The following is an 8,209-nucleotide window of genomic DNA, read 5'->3' as shown; positions in this document are numbered from 1 at the left end:
ATGACACCTTTTGGGCCAACTCCCTGTGATTGTTTTATTTTGACTATGAAGGGATTCAATGCATGCTGTAAAGTTTAGAACACATTGAAATTATTTTAAAAACTCCAGAAAGAAGAAGTAAGCACTTCCTTTGCTTACGTTTATGTTTCTTTAATCTGCCTAAAAAAAGAATATTGAGTAATAATGAAAGTCTCAGTCTCAGATAGTCTACACATAAAACTGTTAAGGTGTAATTTGCAAAAGATAGGTTTATCTAACTGAAATCTCTTGGTTGTCTGGCTGGTTAATCAGGAAAGAGATTGAAGCACAATTGACTTACTGATGTATCTGTGGTTCCCCCCCCCTTCTTTGTTGTTGTCACTTTTTGTTTGCTTTTAGACAGCTAATAACTCATACAACAGATAACTGGTGATATATTATGGCCACTTAAAGCTTAAGTCTTTGCTAAAGGCTTGGTGAAAAGCAATATATAATGTCAAAAGTTTGACCCCATCCTTTAGACAGGTTCAAAATATCCAAATCTCTATGACAGGATTTAACATAGCAAAAGTTTACATTTTCTTTGAGCAAAGGTTGTTCTCTGAACTTCTTATTTTTTATATTGGTTGCAGTTTCTACCAATTTGTAACCATTAAATAACAAGCTTTAATTGGCTTAGACCAGTCTTGGGTTATTTTGAAAAAAGTAAAAAGTCATGTTGGCTGTTTTATAGTTAGTTCTTTGGCACTAATTTGAGAGATGCATTACATATTTTGCTAGGAAATTAGCAATTTCATATCTGAGATTTTAAAGAAGAATGATGCCAATATATAGCCAAGGAAGAAAGATTAACAAAGATATCAATTCCGCATTGCAATCAAAGCTACCAGTTGCTGAGGATGCTGCTCCTGACGGTTTCTTAAGACAACTTCAAAAATTATGATCTGGTTTTACTGGATCCTTCCCTTTCCGTTTCCCTTTCCCTCTCCTCTCCTCCCCAACCCTTCCATTTCATTTTTTAAGGAATATATTGCTCTTTTGTTCCTATATTCCTCTAGATTGTATGACAATTTTGTAGGAAGGAAGAAGTGATCATTCAGAAGAACAGAACAGAATTATTTATTGGCTGAGTGATTGGACACACAAGGAATTCATCTCCAGTGCATAAGCTCTCAATGTACATAAAATATATAAATGATAAATCATGATCACAATCATCATGATACATTAATTGTGAATCATAAAATACAACACTTGGTGATAGTCATAGGATACTAAATAAGTAATCAACATAAATCATACTAGCAAACTAAAATGATATAAATTGTAAAGATGCAAGCAACATAGTTATAGTCTAAAGTAGAAAAGGAGAGAGGTAATAGGAAGGATGAGAATAATAATAGTAATACAGTCTTATTAAATAGTTTGACAGTGTTGTGGGAATTAGTTGTTTAGCAGAGATGGCATGGAGGTAGATAGATGATAGATAGATAGATGATAGATAGATAGATAGATAGATAGATAGATAGATAGATAGATAGATAGATAGACAGACAGACATATACATATACATATACATATACATATACATATACATATACATATACATATACATATACATATACATATACATATACATATACATATACATATACATATACATATACATATACATATACACATACACATACACATTACATACATACATACACATACACATTATACATATACATACACATTCCACATTACACACACACACACACACACACACACACACATTTATTTATTTATTTATTTATTTAAAGTCACAACCCCTGACATGCCCCAATTATGGGAGGAAGCTAACTGCTTCCATTCTCTGTCAATCGGCTCGTCACAAGAGTCCATCACGACAGAAACCCAATATTTTTACTGTTGCCTTTGTTATATTTGTGTTTTTTTATTTGTGCTGAGAAATAAATAAATAGCTTGAAATAGATCTATACTAGTCTCCCTTTATTTATTTATCAGCATACATACATACATACATACATACATATACATATACATACATACATACATACATACATACATACATACATACATACATATACATACATACCCTATAACATCATTTTCAGGGTAGAAGTTGAAGCAATTTATGTCCAGGATGTGAGGGGCCTGTAGATATTTTCACAGCCCTCTTTTTGACTCGTGCAGTAAACAGTCCCTAATGGAAAGCAGGTTGGTAGCAATTGTTTTTTTCTACAGTTCTAATTATCTATTGAAATCTGTGTCTGTCTTGTTCACATGGTTGCAGAGCCAAACCTGACAGCTATAGAGGTACAGATGACAGACTCAATAATTCCTCTGTAGAACTGTATCAGCAGCTCCTTGGGCAGTCTGAGCTTCCTGAGTTGGTGCAGAAAGAACATTCTTCGTTGTGCTTTTTTGATGTTAGGTGTCCATTTTAAGTCTTGAGATATTATAGAACTTAGAAACTCTACAGGTGATATCCTGTGTTGTCTAGTATTGTAAGAGGTGGTAATATAGGAGGGTTTCTCCTAAAATCTACCATCATTTCTACAGTTTTGACTGCATTTAGTTCAAGATTGTTCCGGTCACAACACAAGGATATCTGTTCAATCTCCCATCTGTATGCCGATTCATCACTGTTGTATGATCTGCAAACTTCAGTATTTTAACAGAGGGATCTTTTGATATGCAGTCATTGGTGTGTTGAGAGAAGTGGAGACAGCACATAGCCCGGGAGGGGGGTGGGGTTCCTGTGCTAATCGTACAGGTATCTGATGTGATTTTGTCTAGCTTCACCTGCTGCTTCCTGTCTGTTAGAAAGTTTATGATCCACTTACAAGTGTGGTCAGGCACAGCTAGCTGATTTAGTTGTTAGAATAATATCTGGAATAATATATAAGATATACCATATTTTTCGGAGTATAAGATGCACCGGAGTATAAGACGCACCAAAGTTTTGAAGAGACAAATAAAAAAAAGGTTTTGCACTCTGCAGACTTCCCAAAAACGGCCCATTTTTTTTTGCAAAAATGGGCCCATTTCTTTTTTTAAAAAGGGCATGAATAGCCTTTAGGAGGCTTATAGAGTGCTTCTAGGGGCTGGGGGGGGCAAAATTGAGCAAAAAATAGTTAATTTTTCACTCATTTCTGCCCTTTCCAATCCCTAGGAGCACTCTGCAAGGCTCCTAAAGACTATGCACGGCCATTTTGGTGAAGGAGCGGGGTTTCAGGAGGCAAAAAATGCTGTATTCAGGGTATAAGATGCACCCAGATTTTCAGCCTCTTTTTTGAGGGAAAAGGGTGCGTCCTATATTCCGAAAAATACAGTATACCATAGGAACAATGTAGCACTGGACTGTTTTGGAACTTAAAGTTTTAAGAAAGAATATTCCCTTTCATTTAGTGATCACAATCTGTTCTTACAACTTTGTTGTTAAGTGAAATGGTAACTAAGCAAACACGTGAATAAGAGAGAAAGAGATATGCTTTGAAGATCACTAGCTGCTGTTGTCAGATAGTTCCGTTGTACAGTGTCCCATGGGGCCACTCGCAAGGCAGACATATAGTTTAAATAAGGAATCTCTTCTTGAGCTGCTTTTCTCTGCGGTGCAGCCCAGTCAGACTTCCAAGTAACTAGACAGGAAACATGATAACTTTATTGAAAGGCTACCTTAACAGCATCTTGCAAGTCTGAATGTGTAAATCTTGTGCCATCTCTTTTTACTAATCTGGCACTCTAAGGCAGATGCCTTCTAAAATTCTTTTTCTGCCTATCATTCAGCTAGGGTTCCCTTCTTTTTATCTGATCCTAACCTAACAGTAACTCTTCCTTCCCTCCCCCCAAAGGCGGTATCATTACAGCTCTTTCCTAAGAAGTGGTAACTGCAAGTTAAGAAGCTTAGCTCTGTGATCTTAATCAGTTGATCAGAGCCCTCCAGCAAGCTGGCACTTCTGCCTGGAACTACCAGAACGTAATCAATTTCACTCTGTGGTAGAGTATACATCATTGATTTAACAACTACTCAACAGTGGCCTAGTAAATCGATGATGCATACTCTACCTTAGAAACAATGACACAAAATCACAGCTGACCTTCAGAGAACAAAGCACCCCAGAATGAAATGATTGTCCCAGACAATAACCAGCCACTTGAGGGGTGGAAAAATGTCAGGAAACCCAGGTAACTGAATCTAGGACTGCCACTAGAACTGGAATAAAGTACTGAAGACTATTTTACACTGAAGGCCTCAAGTAAGTTGAGTCAGAAAATAGTGTTTTTAATTGACGCTGGAAACATGGACAAGGTGTGAGGTTGTAATAGGATGGGAATGAAAGGAAGACAACATCATCTCTTCTTACCCTCAGGAAGTGATGAGTGGCTGGTACTAATGAACTTGCCAGAGTTATCGAGCAGTATAATGGGTGGGTAGTAAATTTGAGAAGGAAGGAGGGAGGGAGGGAGGGAGGGAGGGAGGGAGGGAGGGAGGGAGAGAGAGAGAGAGAGAGAGAGAGAGAGAGAGAGAGAGAGAGAGAGAGAGAGAGAGAGAGAGAGAGAGAGAGAGAGAGAGAGAGAGAGAGAGAGAGAGAGAAATATGATAGGCAAGCTAAAGTGCAGATAAGCCCAGGTTCAATGCCGGGAGCAAGAGGATGGGTGCCAGAATTTGGTAACTAAATAACTTCAGTCATCATTTAGGAGAGAGTAGTTTAAGGTAGCATTTCCAAAAGTAGTTAACACTTTCTTGGATTTATAACTGCACTGAAGCCAGAGTTAAGAGAGAAGCTGAAATGCACATCTGTTTCTCACATGCTACATTTTGAACAACTCAATTTTTTAAAATTTCTCCAATTATGAGAATACTCTTACAGATAAATGATGAAAGGACTGGGGTAATTTGTTACTGTGTTCTAGAATTTCCATGTGGACTGTTTAGTTGTTGCTGAGGAAATGGTTACAGGCTGGTATCACTGCTTTGTATCTTCTGCAACAAATGCAGATGAAAATTAATTAAGTTTCTCTGCAATCTTCCTATTTTACTTGAGTAGCCCTTCAACATCTTTGTATTCTAATTGTCCAACAATTGGCCAGGTGTTTTGTTTGGCTTCAAATATACTTAAGCTAACTCTCTTTCATTATAATCTACATCAAAGTTGTTATGGGGCAAACCTGAAAATGAAAGCTGAAAGAAAAAAGCCTAACAACTAAAATATATACATTTAAACACATGCTTATTGCTTAAATAATTATTTAATTACTTTTGCCCAATGTTTCTAAATGCTTTTAAAAAAACATATTTTATCACCTTATACTTTTTCAGCCCTCCAAAATTCCTGAACACCTCCCATCAAATTAATTATCATGGCCAAGTTTGAAGGATCATAGAACTCTGCACCTGGTGCTGAGATTGGCCATTTCTAATACAGCAAAGACAGAATGTTAAAAAGATAAGAAATTGGATGGAAAAAGTCAGCACTTCACTATCTTGGTTGAGAGAAATGGTACTAATATATTTCTTTGTGTTTGAACTTTATGCAAGTTCAGATAGCATGAAGAAGCTGGTTTTTAAATCAGTTTGTTCTGTAAAGTTGCACAAAATGAGACAAGAGATTCCCCTTAGCTCCTCCTCCTCTTCCTCCTCCCGCTCTTCCTAAACTACTCTGTACCGTATTTTCACGACTATAAGCCGCACTGAAAATCCTAAAATTTGATCCAAAATCGGCAGTGCGGCTTATAACCCGGTGCGCTTTATATGTGGAAAAAGATCTCCCAGCTGCTTTGCTCCTCGCGACTGCAATAGATGTCCAGAAGCGGCTTTTGGGGCTAATGGGGATTGGATTTCCAGCTCGATAGCTTCTGGACGTCTATTGCAGTTGTGAGGAGCCGAGGAGAGTGTGGAGAAGAGCGCGCGACGGTTCTTGGCGCTCCGGGAAGCGGGAGAGGCGCGCGGTTTGGTTTCTCCTCCCTGGACGTCGCAGCAGCAGCCCCAAGCGCACCGATCTCTGTGTTTTTCGCATCGGGGTGTGCTGCAAGAGCATGCCCCGATGCGAAAAACACAGGGATCGGTGCGCTTGGGGCTGCTGCTGCGACGTCCAGGGAGGAGAAACCAAACCGCGCGCCTCTCCCGCTTCCCGGAGCGCCAAGAACCATCGCGCGCTCTTCTCCGCACTCTCCTCGGCTCCTCACAACTGCAATAGACATCCAGAAGCTATCGAGCTGGAAATCCAATCCCCATTAGCCCCAAAAGCCGCTTCTGGACATCCTTTGCAGTCGCGAGGAGCGGCACGAAGGTTCTTGGCGCTCCAGGAAGCCCCGAAAGCAGCTGGGAGAGGCGCGCGGTTTGGTTTCTCCTCCCTGGGTGTCGCAGTAGCAGCCCCAAACTCACCGATCTCAGTGTTTTTCGCATCGGGGTGTGCTGCAAGAGCATGCCCCGATGCGAAAAACACAGAGATCGGTGCGCTTGGGGCTGCTGCTGCGACGTCCAGGGAGGAGAAACCAAGCCGTGCGCCTCTCCCAGCTGCTTTCGGGGCTTCCTGGAGCGCCAAGAACCTTCGTGCCGCTCCTCGCGACTGCAACAGATGTCCAGAAGCGTCGGGAAACGTGCGGCTTATAACCCGGTGCGCTTTATATGTGGAAAAAGTTTGAAAAATTAACGTTAATTGATACTGCGGCTTATAATCCGGTGCGGCTTTTGGTCGTGAAAATACGGTATATCTTCTTGAGATGGAAAATACAAACAGAGTATTAAATTCTAAAAAAGTCCACATTATTCCCTTATATTAGGACTCAAATATATTGGTTATCAGAGGTTATCACTTTGGGTCTTCTTGAATTATTTACATAATATCAATGATGAAAGAGTTAACTGTGTATGGGTATGGGGGGTGGTGTATGGTAATTTCCTGAGCTATTCTGAACCAAAATCAGCTCACTTCCTATTATAAGCATTGTTGAATGCAGCACACACTGCAGCAGGTAATTATTATACATTTGTCATGTTTTGCTTAAAAATATAAGAATACATTCTAAGAACAATGTGTGATAATTCAGGATTATTATTCAATACAAATAGTGCTATACTTAATTACATTGTATCTATTAATTAAAGGGCATCATTGATAAGTTAAATAACTGTAAAATATTTTTAAAACAGGTGATACAAAAATTTGCAATCAGCAAGAGTTGTGGAAGAGTAGCTACTGTGTAATCAGAACTATTATTAAAATTACAAGCAGCTGATATTCTAACATAATGTATAGATTGATTATTATAAATCATGTTGGATTTTAGTTAAAGCAGAAAGAAATACATTAGTAACATTTCTGCATCTGAGACAGGCATCTGATAAAACAAAGCTATCTTTACATTGCTGTTCTAGGAAAGACAAAAGTTAGAAGGAAATTGATAAATAGATTAAAACCTCATAAATTAAAGACAAGCACTTATACTGTATCATATTTGGAAATGTACATATGGGTGATATTTATATATTTGGTTGAATTAACTGAAATGAAAGTAAGGAGAGCCTGTATATTTTTATATAGACATTTTTAGAATGCAGAGCTTGCCTATACTACTAGTTTCTTCTTTTGAAACACTAGCAGAGAACACTGGCTATTATTTTGTTTTCCTTTAGAGCATTTGCTGGAATTTTTGCAGGGCAGGAGCAAGCCATAAGATACAATGAATATTGTGGGAATGTTATGATTTTACAATATACAGTACTCAGTTTTCTTAATAGTTTCAGAAGTTCTGACTGTAGAAAATTAAAAGTACAGCTATAGAAAACACTGTTTCAGACTCTATCATTAGGCTGATATGCATAGAAACAAACTGTCATTAGGGTACTCAAGTCTGTATTTCTGGTCTATAGAGCTTCTCTAAAAAAGAAAGAGGATATTATACACTGTCTTCCTGCCAGGAATAATGTGGTGCATTCCACTCTATCCATGTGTATTGAAAAAGTCTCTGGTTTTATAAATTCATGAATGATAGTGTAAGGGAATCTCATTTTCCATGTGTTCATGTTTGTCACAAGCATACTCTTAAAATAAATTACAGATCCAGCATAAAGGGAGATATAGCTTTCCAGCACCTCTGATAAACTGGGCAATGCTGCTTCTATTGCACCACAAATGATTGCATATCAGTGTTACCAACAATGTATTCAGTGGAGAAGCACATTAGTGCCCTCTGAGAACAGTTTGAATGACTTTATTAT

The sequence above is a fragment of the Thamnophis sirtalis genome, unplaced genomic scaffold, assembly GCF_051295495.1.
Source record: "Thamnophis sirtalis isolate CommonGarterSnake01/CBP01778 unplaced genomic scaffold, rThaSir2_p1.2 scaffold_12, whole genome shotgun sequence".
Taxonomy (NCBI): domain Eukaryota; kingdom Metazoa; phylum Chordata; class Lepidosauria; order Squamata; family Natricidae; genus Thamnophis; species Thamnophis sirtalis.
This window is presented reverse-complemented; position numbering follows the sequence as displayed.